Source organism: Echinops telfairi, unplaced genomic scaffold, assembly GCF_000313985.2.
Source record: "Echinops telfairi isolate 266 unplaced genomic scaffold, ASM31398v2 ScPeMD7_7457;HRSCAF=8495, whole genome shotgun sequence".
Taxonomy (NCBI): domain Eukaryota; kingdom Metazoa; phylum Chordata; class Mammalia; order Afrosoricida; family Tenrecidae; genus Echinops; species Echinops telfairi.
Genome location: NW_022111357.1, coordinates 38,318,760 through 38,334,073, shown reverse-complemented (window position 1 = coordinate 38,334,073; position 15,314 = coordinate 38,318,760). Strand labels below are relative to the sequence as shown.

Here is a 15,314-nt window from a genome sequence, read left to right as displayed (position 1 = left end):
TCCCTCCCGCACACTCCCTCCCCCCAGCACTTGTTACTGTTTAAATCTTCCTTGGAAGAAGTGTAGCCAGAATGCACCTTAGAGGCAGAGATGGTGAGACTTGGTCTCATGTCCTTTGGGCACGTTTTCAGAGACCGGCCCCTGTCAAAGGACGTCATGCTTGGTGAAGTAGGAGAGCAGTGAAAGGAAGACGATACGGATGGACACAGTTCCTGCCACGACAGGCTCAGACCTAGCAGTTTTGAGGATCGGGTGGGACCGGGTGGTTTGTTCTGTTATATACAGGCTGTTCAATGACACCCGGCAACAATAACAAATGTTCTCTTTTTGTCCTATCTCCTCCCAACTCCATTGCAATGTCAATTCTTAGAGGCCAGGGAAGAGGCCTTCACTGTCTAGTATTCCCGGTATTTAGAAGTTCCTGTAAACACGAAGAAACCCCTTGAGTAGATGAATAATACAGAATAGAACTTGGAAGATGGCTGATACCCAAGGGGGGCTCTGCCCTGGTGCGAGGAAGTAGGCACCTGGCAGAGGTTGTCCTGAAATCTTGGTTAGCATCTCCCCAGGTGTGTTGTGGAACATTTGAGAAGCACTGCTCCAAACCTTGCCTTTTGGATTGTAAGCTGAAAGCTCAGGTTGCTTAGAAGGGCCACACTCAAACAGAACCGACTTTTGTCCCTAGAAGGACATGGAAGAGGTCCTCGTGCCCATAAACTGGTAAGTGTTCACTGCACTCTCGGTCATGATAGGGGCTCTGCCAGGGGAACTGTGCCTCCTGGCTGGTGAGAGTGACAAAGGATGGCTGCTTTGGGCCGCAGATTGCGTTTGGACACCCTCGCATGTAGCTTAAGAGCCAGGCCTCATTTCTTGTGACTTCCTTGTGGCATCTTTCTTATGAGCACAGTTTTTTTGCGTGTGTTCAGTGTTTAATCTGGTTGTGTGTGTGTGTGTGTGTGTGTGTGTGTGTGTGTGTGTGTTTAGATATTTGCAGAAATCTAAACTAGTGAGTAGCTTTTAGCCTCCTTGGCTTCTCCTCTTGGCAATATTTCACTTTTGTTAGGACGATGTGGTACGGCTGTTGATAATCGAGAAGGTTGTTGCGAGTACTTGGAAATACAATGTGCCTTCTGTATACATAGGGTCCTCTTTCCATGCATTTATCAATTTAGGATTGAAAATATTTGGGGGAAAGGGGAGCAAATAAGTGATAAAAGAATCTCACAAGGGCTAAGAGGAAGCAGTAAAGTGCTGTTGACTCAGCATTTACGTTGTATTGGGTACCCTGAGCAATCTAGCGATGATTGAAAGTACACAGGAAGATGTGTGTAGGTTGTATGAAGATGCTGTGCTATTTTATAGAAGGCACTTGAGCATCCACAGAGTTTGGTATCTGCAGGGGTCTTGGAACGAATCCCCCACAGATACCAAACGGCAACTAGTTAATTGAACCTTTCTCATTCAACTTCCTTAGGGAAGAAAGGAATCATTTTCAACTCACTGGGTCTCAAATATATTATGCTGTTTCAAGCTGTCTATTGAAGCATTTACTTTGGTCTCAAATATGCTAGTTGGGGACTGGGTTGTAGAACTCAGGAGACCTTTTTGCTAAGCAAAAAGCTCCCCATGCAACTTTATATTCTTGTTGCTGTCTTTTTTGGTATTATTACAGTGGTTGGCTTGTACAAGTAAAAGAAGTACATTCTCAGTTAGTTTATAGTGAAACAACTTTTTTAGAGTGGGGGATCTAGGGCTAAAATCTCAAGTTCTCTTTATCGACCATCAGCTTATTCAAGAGAATATCTTCAGTCTCACGTTTGGCCTAATTTTAGCTAAGTTCAGGTGACCTGCCTAGCCTTGGTTCTCCACTTGACCAACTATCGAGGGCAGGTTCAAGTTGAAGGAGACACAGTTCGTCTATGAGCAGAGTCCTGAATGGGCCTGGCCTTTCAGAGACTGAAGTATGACCTGTTTAAGTGGGAAGATGTGGCTGGAAAGTGGGTTTCAAACAGTGTGTGGAGTCTTGTGTTTCTCTTGGTCATCTGAGATGGTGGCAGATTGTATGCTTAGGTTCAGCTGGTGGCAAGGGGAAAAATTAGGAGTTCCTGGAAGTCATTGGTTTCCTAATCGGAAACTCAGTAAGCATGTCTTTCCTGGAAGCCATTTTTCTTGTATGACTAACACTGTAAGATACCATCAACTGTCTCCTCTTCCTACCCCCACCCCTCCCCTTTAAAATTGTATCACTTTTCTGGTTTGCTTCATTGCCTTTGAAGTTGACATGGTGGTTTAGTCAACTGAATGCTCCAAACGTTCTCATGCTATCTGGATACTGGTGGTTAGTCATTGTTTAGTATTTGAAGAGCAATGACTTTCCCACACAGATTATTGAAAATGAGTGTGTGCAGTGCACTTGCTATGTGTTTGACACACAGTGTCTGGTTGTTGCTAGTTGATTCAGTCGACTCCCTCTCCTGGCAGCCTCATGTGTATGTGAGTAGAGCGTGCTCCAGGGGGTTTTAGGGCGGGCACCTTTGGGAAGCCAATCACCAGCCCTGAGAACCACTGGGTGGATTCAGACCACAGACCTTGAGTTGAGTGAGTAACCATTTGTGCCATCCAGGGGTCCCTGGTATATTGCACTGTATTACTGTCTGTTGAAAATGAGACACGGGGCTTTGGATGAAATGTGAAGACAATGAGGTTGACCTTTCTGGATGAACAGCTGGGTTGCAGTCAGCCAGCCTTGAATCTTAGCAAAGGAAAAGTAGCCATTGACTGTTAACTTATCTCTTTCCAGCCTTGAACGAATCAGTGTGATTTCCTGCCCACAGACAGCGTGGCTCTCTTTTTCTAGTCTTTCCTCTAATAACTCGAGATATTTACAGAAATTTCTGGCTAGCTCCCAGTTCCTAACCTTTTCTCTTCTTTGTAGATACTGTGCTTAATAGTATCTGGAAATCCCACAAGTCCCTTTGTTTCCTTTGGAAAGTTGCTGAACTCGACCTTGTCTTTGGCATTCTGGCTGGCTCCTACATGCATCTTACAATTAAATTGCATGTGTTCTGTTTGAGAGGAAACTTTAAAAGTCTGTTTACCTTACAAGATCAAATGCACGCCTGTTGCCCATTGCTCAGGTTGGAGTGCTGTGAGAGAATCATGTAGGCAGCTCAACTGAAGCTCACAGTGGGTGAGAGAATGGGCTCGTGGTAACTGGAAACAGTGCAGGCAACTGTGAGTCACCCTCAACGTGGTCCAAAAGGTTTCCGCAGGAGTTCGGGAAATGCACCTGAAAGGGGTGTTCATGAATTTCATGCATCGCAAGTGGAATTTCCTGTGCTTCAGCTGGCCTTAGTAGATGGATTGCCAGAAGGGTCTCTGGCCTCCCAGCAGGTACTCAGCAGTGGAGCAATTGAGGCCTTGGACCCAGCTCCATGGCAAGACTGCTTCTATCACTGTTGGGTGCCTGTACCCCTACTGTGTGCTCTCATGTGGCTCTTTCCGGAGAGGGCAGGAAAGCTTGTGGGGGTGTGTGCAGGCAGGGTTGCGAGTGAGGTTATCTGTACCTTGGATGCTTCTTCACGGTGTTGGCTGGCCCGACTGTGCCGAGCCTGCTGCTACATCTCGGCTAGGCCGTCGGTGATAAATAATCATCATTGCCGTGTGATGGCTGAGAGCAGACTCCAGCCAGCGTGGGCTGGGGTGTAGTGTTTTCCTGATGGATGGTGCCTATTCTGGGAAGCAGCTTATTGTCTCACGTGAACGGGCTTTCTAAAATAAATGACTGCTTTCTTAATATTTTGAATCATTTTCCTCAGCACATGTTTTGTTGCTGTGGTTTGAAAGCTTGCCAAATATATGCCTTTGCGCAACTCCCTTTAGGGCTGGATATAAAATCAGACCAAACAATGTGATTTAAGGTTGAACATAATTGGGAACTCAGCAATCACTCGCCTCGCATTTGATAGAACGGCAGTAGAGTGCTTCAGAGTTATTTATCTTTTTAAAAAATGATATATATATAATATATATATTTTATATATATAATGCACACAGCTTCACTGCCTCATAATAAAAAAGGTTGCATCTGAAACCACTGGGCAAAACCATTAGCATGATAAATAATTACTTGACTTTTGTGATAACAGTTAACTTCCCCCAAAATCGTAATGATTGATATTGTAGATGTGACTGACAGTCTTAGTCAAATTGTATAGGGTTACAGGACGAAAAATAACCAATGGGGCAGAAATGCGATTAAACCCAAGTCCTTGTCAAATTGATCGTTGATCTGCTTGCTTGCTTCTGTGTACTTGAGTAATTGAGCCATAAACCTGGTGAACTTGGGGTTGCCTCCCTGTTAAACAAGGGTCCTTGGATTTTACATTTCAAACACAGCTGTGTGCTTCTTGTTGGAGGATTGTCAGTTTCCTGTAATGGAGAACTTTTCACGTGCCTCCTGTGCTGGTGGAAAAAGTACGGTCACCAACCTGGAGCTCTTTTAAAGGAAATTGCAAGTTCTTCTAGAGCAGTGGTTCTCAACCTGTGGGTCGCGACCCCTTGGGGGGGGTTTTCACGGCCCTTTTACGGGGGTTGCCTAATTCATAACAGTAGCAAAATGACAGTGATGAAGTGGCAACCAAAATAATTTTATGGTTGGGGGGTCACCACAACATGAGGAACTGTATGAAACGGTCGCGGCATTCGGAAGGTTGAGAACCACTGTCCTAGAGTCACGAGTGAGATCTACCGTTTGTTTACCAGGCCAGGGGAGAGATCATATTGCCAGAAGCTTATGGTAAATACCTGGATATTATGGTGAGAGCCACACAAAGACACCTACCTGCTCCTCCACTCACTGGAATGGGGACTCTTGCAGGCTTGCCACCCTGCAGCGGCTGAAGAGGCAGCATGTGAAAGGAATGACTTTGAAACTGTGGGCTGTGTCTACGTGCTCATAGGAACCAGGATGATGGCATCCACTGCAGGGCAGCGTGTCAGCCTCCCACTGCCCTTGGTGAGAAGGTGTATTCTAACAAGAAAAGAAGAAAACGCTGTGAGGTCCACATTTTGCTGTCTCGTTTGTGCAGGGAAAGTGCATCTTCTCCCAAGTGTCTTTTGGAATTCCGGACTGTCACATCAATCCCGTTCCAAAGTGTAACCTTCATTTGCAAATAACACGATTATGAAAAAAAAAGCACCCAATATACAAAACACCCACAAGGGTAAATAGATTTGACAAGGCTGTGGTGTACAAGGTCAATTGCATTTCTATATATTAGCAAACAGTTGGAAAATGAAATTTAAAAATCAATATGGAAGTGCAAAGGACTTAGAAAACGGAACCATTTTTGAAAAAGAACAGAGCTGGAAGATTGCACTGCCTGATTTCAAGACTTCCTATAAAGCTACAGTAATCGAGACAGTGTGGTGTTGCAGAAGGACAGACACATAGATCAATGGGACAGAATAGGCAGCCCTGAAATAGACACACACACATGGTCAATTGATTTCTGACGAAAGTGCAAGGCAATTTAATGGAGAAAGGGTGGGCTTTTCAGCACATCGTCCTGGAGGAATTGGACATCCATCTGCAAGAAAATGAACCTCAACCTGTACCTTGCACTGTATACAAGAATTAACTCTAAATGGGTCAGACCTAGTTAAATTCTAGAATTGAAACTTTTAGGAGAAAACATGTAAAAGTTTGTATGACCTTGGATTAGGCAAACATTTCTTGGATACAATCTGAAAAGCACAATTCAAAGAAGAAAAAAAAGATGGAGTTCAGAGTTATTCAAAATGAAAAACCTGTTCTTCCAAAAAAATCCGAATGATAATGAAAAGACAAGCTAGAGCCTGTTTAGAAATCCTTGCAGTGAGCCTCATCCTTACTCCGTGGAGCAACTGTTGGTTTTGAACTGCTAACCTTGAGGTTTCCAGCTCAACCACTACTACCAGGGCTTCTAGAACAGCAGTTCTCAACCTGTGAGTCGAGACCTCTTTGGGGGTTGAATGACCCTTTCACAGGGGTCTCGTAAGACCATTGGAAAACATAAATATTTCACAATATACAATTACATATTGTTTCATGATTAATCACTATGCTTTAATTATGTTCAGTTTGTAACAATGAAAATACATCCTGCATATCAGATATTTACATTACGATTCATAACAGTAGCAAAATGACAGTTATGAAGTAGCAAGGAAAATAATTTTATGGTTGGAGGGGTCACCACAACACGAACTGTATTAAAGGGTCGTGGCATTAGGAAGGTTGAGAACCACTGTTCTAGAATATATATCGAGCTCTTCAAACTCAATTGTTAGAAAATAATTTGACTTTTAAATGGGTAAAATATTTGAATAGATACTTTAAGCAGATTGCAGCAAAGCACATGAAAAGACATTCAACATCATTAGTAGGGAAGTGAAAATTACCCCAATGAGATAGCACTTACACATCTATTAGCATGCATAAAACCACAACCCAAACCTGATAATACTAAGTGCTGGTGGAGATGAGCAACTGGAGCCCTCATAGCGCAGAGAGTCACTTTTGAAAAGCTGGGCAGTTCTTACAAAGCAACACCTAAAGAAGACACAGCAGCCTCACCTTTAGGTATTTGCCTAACATTCATACAAAAACTTGTATGAATGTTTATAGTGGCTTTCTACATGATCTTCGGCTCAAATATCTCCCGCTGTTAAATAAACAACTTCATTGGCATATTGTTTAGCTATACAAAGGAACAGACTGATACAACTTGGATGAATCTTTAATGTTTTATGCTAATTTTGAAAAGAAGCCAGAGCCAGAATGCTACATTCTGATTCCTCTTAAAAGATGTTCTGGAGAAGGCAAATCTATATGGAAAGAAACAGATCTGGAGTTTCTGGGCACTGGGAATGGGATTAACTATAAAAGGGCACAAGGGAACTTTTTGTGATGATGGAAATTTTCTGGCTGTAAACATTTGCCAAATTGCATAGATCTGTACTCTAATAAGAATGGTTTACCTGTACAGTCAAAAGAGTAGATTTCACTGTACGCAAATTACACCTAAAAAGCCTGAATGAAAAAAGAGACACCATTATGAAAATGAGTAGATGAGCGATGGGCGTGAAAAAAATGCTCTCAATATACTTATTGGACAAATAATTTAGTGCATATATGTATGTACATATATGCAATCAACAATAATAAGATGAATGGCATAAAACATGGTCAAAAGGCTTTGAACAAGTATTTCACAAAAGGTGATCTTTTTTTCTTTAACTTGACTGTCCGTTGGGTGCAGGTTTTCAGAGCAGGGAATCAGGTCTACATTCAGTAATTTAGACACATTTTGTTTCAACTCCTCTGTTGCAGTCCCTTCATTACTTATTCCACTCTTCCTGTGTTTCCCATTTCTCTTCCTCTTCTTCTAACCCTCTGATCCTTGACCTTGGATAAGTGCTGTCCTTTTGATCAAAATATCGTAACATGGGAAAAGGTTCCGTTCCAGATCTGAAAGGTGACTAAGGCCCATAGTCTTGGGATCTCTCTGACCGATAAACCTGGTCTCTTACAATTTTGAGCTCTACATTTTTCTACCGTTCCATCCAGAACCTTCTAGGATGGGCCTTTTCAGAGCAGGTGGGGGCAGAGGTGCTGGTCTCAGGGTTGTGGAGACTGGTGTTTACATGGTCCATTAGTCCATTAGGCGAATGATTTCCATGTGTCTTGATTTTCATCACTCTTAGTTACCCTCAACCCGGATTGATCAATAGTTGCACCTTAGATGGTTGCTTGTAAGCCCGTAAGACCCCAGTTACTGTTCACCAAAGGAGGATGTAGAACATTGTCTTTGTGAATTGTTAATGCCTGATGACCTTGGAGTCTCAGACTGTAGTTCTCATCCCCCAGGTTTAGCAGTTTATTCTCTCAAGATGTTTGGTTTTGTCTAAGAAGTGGTCTTACATACTTGGGATGTGTTTTTAGGCGAGACCAGTCCTTGGAGAAAGGGACATCATGCGCAGTAGAGGGGACTCGAAGAGGAAGGCCCTTAAGGAGATGGGTTGACAGAGGCTACAATGGGCACAAACGGCCTGCAGACAATGGAGAGGATGGTGCAGGACCGGGCAGTGCTCCCTTCTGTCATGCATAGGGTCGCTATGGGTTGGAATCGACTTGATGGCACAACAAGAAGTTTTGATAGCTTCACTACATTCATGGAGACATTTGCAGCAAAGGTAAATGCACAAATAGAAATCTCTGTCAATCTTCTCTCTATATAGATTTGTGGGTATACTCCTATTCCCCGTCCCAGTTCAGCCTGCATGCCTATCTACTCATAGATCACTATTGCAGAATTGTGTATATACCAGTATTTGCCTCTCTTGTCACTAACTCTTGTAGATCTCCCAATGTCTTCCCCTGCCTCCATTTTTGCCTCCATTGTTTTTTATCCACCTCTCTTTTCACCCAGGTTAACACTTGACTAACTTCTAGCTCTTGACTCTTACCCCCCCCCTTCTCTATTGAAGAATGTTTCTTTTAATGTGAAAACCGATTCTTGACTTTTACAGTAGTGATCTCATCCAATATGGGTTCACAAACTTTGTGACCTAACGCTCCCTTTTCAGGGGAAAAATAAGGTAATCCCTCCATCCCTCCAATTGAGAACGCCTACAGCCTATGAGGAACCCTAGTAGTGTAGTGGTGTAGTGGTAACCACAAGGGCACCAGTTTGAAATCACCAGCTGTTATGAGGGAGAAAGATGGGTCGTTCTATACCCATAAAGAGTTACAGCCCCAGAAACCCACAGGGGCAGTTCTACCCTGCCCTGTAGTGTCCTGTAGGACCTGTGCCAGGGTGGTGTTGACTCAGTGGCAGTGAGTTTGTGGTTCCTATAGCCCACAATCCAGGATAAAGAAGGCTGCTTTTGCAGTGCCCCACCCCCTAGCCCTACCCTGCCCCCAATTGTGCAGCACTTCCTAGGGGCTGGTAGTTGCTGCTTTGGGAAGCACTGTCATACAGTGTCCTTTGACTAATTTCACTCAGAATAATCTTCTTTATCGAATTCACTTTGTTTATGGGTTTTCTTGTCATTTTCTTGATTGCTGCTGTTTAAATGTTTCTCAGTCTCTATGATTTTCCTTTTTTACTTTGGTGAGGCTTATTCATTTTCATTGAGGTTGTCCTGTGGTTTAATTTCGTCCTAAGTGTAAAGGGGTCTGTTCTTGAAATCTCTTTGACTTGAATTTTAAAGTTCTATCCTGTACCATTCCCTCTAGTTTGTGGTGGTCTTCACTACAAATTTTACAAATTGATGTCTCTGGTTCCCTATTTTCAGCCTTGTATGTTTGTTTTAGTTTTGGCTACTTCTCTGGGTGGTGGCGTCATGCATGTTAATCTCAGGTTATTGTCTTTGTACAAAGAACTCCTCTTGGTATTTATTGTAAGATCGGTTTAGTTTGGGGGAAAAACAAAAAGATCGGTCTAGTTTGTACAGATTCCCTTAGTTTCTGTTTATCTAGAAATGTCCTAATTTCACCATTGTATTTGAAGGACAGCTTTGCTGCATATATGACTGTTGGTTGGTAATTTTTTCTTTTCTTTCAGAGTTTTACATATGTCATCATTGCTGCCTTGCATGGTTTCTGCTGAGAAGTCAGAGTTTAGTCTTAACTGGTTCCCCCTTTTAACTTTTTTTTTTTCCTGAGCTGTTTGTAGGATTCTGCCCTTGTCTTTGGTTTTAGAAAGTGTTAATTATGATATGGGCTTCTAGCCTATCTTGCTCAGGGTTCATTTAGCTTCTTGAATGTACATCTTTCATAATGATGGAGAACTTTCCCTCCAACAACCATGACCACTTTCTCTATCTGTTTTGTTGTTTCTTTTTCTATCCTGGAATTCTGATCACATAAAAGTTATTTTTCTTGATGGTCTGCCGTATAATTATTAGGCTCTCTCCAGATTTTCCCCTTCTTTTCTCATGATTTCTCTAGCCCGGGAGTGGGGGACCTTTTAGATCACTTGCAGGCCATGCTTGTCGAACATTTAGTTAACTCACTCCTCACGTGATGGCAGGAACGGCTTCTCTCTGGTGGGGTGTGTGCTGGCTGGTTTGGTGACTGCTGGGGCTTCGTATGGCCTCAGGAGTAGACATTCCCCACCCTCGCCCCAGCAGATGAGTTTTGAGAGCTTTCTATTCAACTTGGCCCTCCATCGATTCCATTCTTTTGCTCTTCCAATGAATTTGTTATTTCTGAAAACTTAGTATTGAGTTTTAAAAAAATAATTATTTTCTTACTTCCCATTTATTGTGTCAGTTCTTGTAGTATTTGCCAGAATTCTATTAAAGTTTCATTCTCGGTTTTTCCTGCTTTTGCCTGCAGCTTTCTTAATCTTTTAACTCATTGTAAGGAATCTCAGTGCCATTCTTTTGAATTCCTTATCAGGAAGTTCCATTGTCATTTCCTACTGAGAAAGCTTCTCTTGCTCTGTGTTTAGGTCACTTTTTAAACCACTCCATCTTGTTTCTTCATGTAAGCTGAAGTTATTTGTTGTCTCCACGATACTGTGGTGGTATTGTATGGATGATTGCTTGTTAGTGAGATTGTAGCCACTCAGCTCTCCTCTCCTGGTAATGGGCGGTGTGGGTATGTACACAGTCCTTTGTGTTCTGTTTGTATTGCACTTGGAGTTTGGCTGGTGTTGAGTGCTATCTTTTGATGATCAGGTGCCACAGGAGTTGTCATTTTCATTCAGTGTGGTGTGCAGCAGGAGGTATGGGTACGGCTAAGCTATGTGGCCAAGGTTGCTGTCTTGCGTAGGACAAGGGGGAGAAAAACATTTTAATGCGTACAAATAGCAAGGACAATTTAAAAAAATCAATTTATTGGGGGCTTGTACAACTCATCACAATCCATCCATCCATCCATTGTGTCAAGCACATTTGTGTATTTGTTGCCATCATCATTCTCAAGACATTTTCTTTCTACTTGAGCCCTTAGCAAAGGCTCATTTTCCCCCTCCTGCTCTCATGAACCCTTGATAATTTATAAATTATTATTATTATTTCATTTTTTACACTGTCCAATGTCTCCCGTCACCCACGTTTCTGTTGGAAGTTTTAACAAAGAGCTTTTGTAAAAGGAAAAGCAAAGAAGGAGAAAAAGTACAAGCAAAACTAGGTAGAGAGGGAAAGACAAGCAAATAAGAAAAAGAAGCAGAGAAGGGAAAAGACGAACTGAGAAATAGAAGAAGATAAAGACCAAATGGCAGCTGAGAAAGAAGGACGAAGAACCAGGGAAGGAGGAAGTGGGCAGGGACAGGACACTGGAGGGCAGGGGACCTGCTCTGCGTTGGCCCTTCTGCCAACCAAGGGGTAGTGGGGAATGGATTGGGAAGTGGCCTGAATGGGGTCCATGCCAGCCCCTCTGATGTGTCTGTTTGGGGATCTGATCTAGAAGCAGTTTGTGCGGGTTTAGATGGTGGCTGAAGTCAGGGCGCTTATTCCTAGAAAGGAACTTTTGGGCCAGAGGACAGCTGCAGGCAGAGTGAGTGGTTGTGAAAGGTGTTCTTCCCAGCAGGGTGTCTAGTGACAGGCCACTTGCCTGACACTGCTTTCTGATACTCCAAGTGGTACTGGGACACCTCCAGACATGGGGGTCGTGCACCAGGACCCCGGTTCATGGAGGCTGGTTCTGACTTCAGGTAGAACCCCAGGTTGATAAGGGTCCGGAAAGTTGCGTACAGAAAGGGCGAATTCCACCTTTCTTATCACTAGTTTGAGTGCTTTTGCTGGCCGTGAGCAAGCAGAGCTAAACAGCAGGGTGCAATTCAATTGAAAGCTGCTTGCCAAATTTCCTGAAGGCTGCACTGAGTCAGGCCAGCCATTAAAATGTGCCTATCTATCTCCTCCCTGGCCACTTTAATTTAGCTGCTTCTAGTCAGTAATCAATCCATTTCTCTGTCTTTTCTTGTGAAACTCAGGGTTCCTGGGTTATCGTGTCCATGTCATTTGGTCTCTTATTGTCAAGGGTCTAGGTAGCATGTCTGCCTACTCTGCCATCTTACAGAAAGAAGATCTTTGATCAGTAAACACGTGGACAGGTGTGCAGCTTCTTCAGTAGTCAGGAATTAGAGATTACAGCCACAGTAAGACACCATTTCACATCTAGTAAAACATCTAAAGTAAGACAGCCAACATCCAGTATTGCTGAAGTTGGGGAGCAGCTAGAACCCCCATACACTGCTGAAGAGCGTAAGTGGCACAGCCTTTTTGGAGACCTGCTTGGCAGTTGTAATGGAATGAAGCATACTCTTAGGATCCATCAATGCGGACTCACAGCTCCAGACAGAGAAGGGTAGAGCTGCCCCTGGGAGTCCCGAGACTGCCGCTCCCCAGAGGAGTAACGTGTTTTCCTGTCTTTCTCCAGCACAGTGGCTGGTTGTTTCAAACTGCGTGCCTTGTAGTTAGCCCAGTGCATAACCACTACTCAATCAGGGCTCCTACTTTTCACATCCAGTAGGGAGAGAAATGTTCATAAGAAGACTCGTCCAAGAATGCTTATAGCCCCAAACTGCAAACAGGCCAGATACTCATCAGTTAAAGTGTGCACTGGCAAACATCCTAAGATGGAATACTACTGAGCAGTGACAAAGAATGAACTTCTCTAAAAATGGAGTTTGGGCAGAGTCTTCAGACTTCCTCCGACTTCACAGCGGGAAGGAGAATCAAATTCCACATCAGCTTAAGGCCCCTTCGCATGAGGCAGGGGCCAGACATGCCTCCACCCTCCAACCTTCTTACAATTTCCAACACCAACTATCTTTTCCACAGCACGTTATGCATTTCTTCTGGGTCCAATAATCCATGGCTACACAGAACTCACAGATAATACTATTCTGGGTTTATTAGGGAAGCTAACAAGTTACAAAATTCAGGATTAGAAATATTGACGATACAGTCTGTAGTAGAGATAGTCTCTTCTGTGCTGTGTTCTCAGGCTGGCCTCTCTGGTCTTTAGCCCTTTGGCCTGTCCTCTGCTCTCTTCGGGCATTGTGACAAAGATCTTTCAGTCAATCAGTAAAAGGCGCTCCACTTAGCTGTATACATCAGCCTGAATGCGTTTGGCTTTAGGCTTGTGGGTCAGCAAACCTCGTTTCTTGCATTAAGTGGAGGCACCTCTCTGCTGCTTGAAGGCACTCAGCTTTACAGGCTTCGTAGGCCCGGAAGCCCACCACTCTTGGTGCTCTAGCTCTTGGTTCTGTTGCTGCCACGTCTCTATGTCACAGCTTTCTGTCCCTGGATTGAGGCGGTTCACGTGGTCCAAAAGACTTGCTCTATTCCTGTCTCATCGATCTTGATGGTAATGAGGTCCTCCTCTCCTGCTTCCGAGGGGGCCTCATTTTTTAAGACTCAGCAGGATGGAAACATGGATCGATCCTCACATTGCAGTTTAATATGTTTATAACCACAATCAGCTCTGTTAACAATCATTCGCAACTGAATCATGTAATGCTATCAGCATTTTCCTCCCACCCCCTCTTCTCCAGACCATCAGGAAGAGGAAATAGACTCGGTCACTTGGTGGGGGTGATGAAGACTGGCCAGAAGAGCCACATCCAGTAAATCACTGCACCAGGACTTCTGGTACAGCAAGAAGCTTGGATCTCAAAAGCAAAAGATGTGCATACTGTCTGATTGCTTCAGGGATAAAATAGAGGAACAAACAGAACCAATCCATGGTGATGGTGATTGCTTGAGGGTGGGAGGGGAATTTGAAAGAGAGCCAAAGACGCTTCTGGGGGTGATGAAAATGTACAAAAATGATCCATTGGGTGATGACTCTGAGGATATACAATTGTTAAAACTTACTGAGCAGATTACCATCTGTACATGTTATTGTACATATGACCTTAATAAAAATGCCTCCAAGACTTTTATTGAATCTGAAAACAATTGTTTAACCTTTTGTTCTGTTTGGTCTTCACTGTGTGGATTCTGACATAGCCTCCATTTCTGTGTGATACATCTCATTGGCATTACCCAGTATCCCCTGTGGCAAAAGGGAGGCTCGGTTCTGAGTGAGCTGTTTGACATGGCTCAAGGCTTCAGACAATCAAAAGTCAGGTAAGTGACTTGTGCTTCTGACTGAGCCCTGCAGGACCTGCTTGTCCTTACCAGTTAACTGTCTGTAGAATCTCCGTGTTGGAAAGAACCTGGAGACTTAGCATGTGTCCTAATTATAAGGGACAGCCCCTTCTAGACGCTAATGTGGAAAAGAAGTAGCAACAATACATTCAAAGGATTGGGAAAAAGGCTCTTGCCCCAGCTTCTTTGAATGGCAGGTTTCTTGCTATGGTGTCTCTCTCTCTCTCTCTCTCTCTCCACTCTGCATAGGAGAGTCGTGCACCATCACCTGTCTGCTGAAGATCCCCAAACTATCAGCAAATCCATCTTTCTCTTCTAAGTTCAAACGTTATCACGCTCTCTGCTCTACCACCCAATGTGCTGTCGTCCTAATCTCATGTAAAGCTGCTCCCAAACCTTTCCTGATGCGTTTGATCCTTCTGTATCCTCTTATTGTGGCCTTAGCCACTGACGTCTGGCATCTGCTCCCCAGCCCTTTTCAGAGAAGCTTCACGCTGTAGGATTCACCGAAAACTCAGACTTCCTAAACCCTCACCCGTCACCCTCCCTGCTTCCTGAAATCTTGCTTTCCCTCAGTTCTGGGACACCATTCTTCTGCCTCACTACCTGTTTTTCCCTTTGAGAGTTTGCTATCCTCTACCCTCTTTCCTCTCAGTAAGACGTCTCTGGGCTCTCATCTTTCTGAGGGTGTGCATGTACATGCATACACTGAGGACACCCATCTATCTTCAAGCCCTCCTCCCCCTACTGCCCCAATTTCAAATCCATATTTCAGGTTACATACTGAACACTCAAACACAGGGTGTCTGTCCAAAGGCAAACTCGTCATCTTCCTCTCAGCCTGGTCAGGATGTCCCCAGAGAGCATGTTCTTAGACTAACAAACAGAAGGCTCCTTCAGCCCTGCTTCTAAAACCTTGTCATCTATCCTGTCATCTCATCTCTCCCGCCATTGCCCTCGAGACTCTCCCTGGGTCTCCCTGCCTCGTTCCGTCTGGCTCCAGCTCACTTCTACCTTCAGAACCCACCCCATTTCCCTCTTCGCAGGAGAGAGCTTCCCCGCCCTGGGATCCTTTGTTCACACTTTTCTCAGTGGGGCCAGAGTGAGTCCCTCCCTGCTTTGGGTTAAGAGTTGAGCTGCTGACTGCAAGGTCAGGGGTTTAA

The 15,314-nt window shown here is 44.0% G+C and overlaps 1 protein-coding gene and 1 long non-coding RNA gene across 2 annotated transcripts in view; both read left to right on the top strand.

The window, feature by feature from the left end:
- The window catches only part of CAMTA1 (calmodulin binding transcription activator 1), a 1,095,522-nt gene that overhangs the window by 108,483 nt on the left and 971,725 nt on the right, over positions 1-15,314 (top strand). The gene's annotated exons all lie outside the window — the stretch shown is intronic.
- LOC123522674 lies at positions 8,006-13,948 on the top strand. Its single transcript, XR_006680910.1, has 2 exons — positions 8,006-8,238; positions 13,554-13,948. It is a non-coding gene; the product is annotated as an uncharacterized LOC123522674 (long non-coding RNA).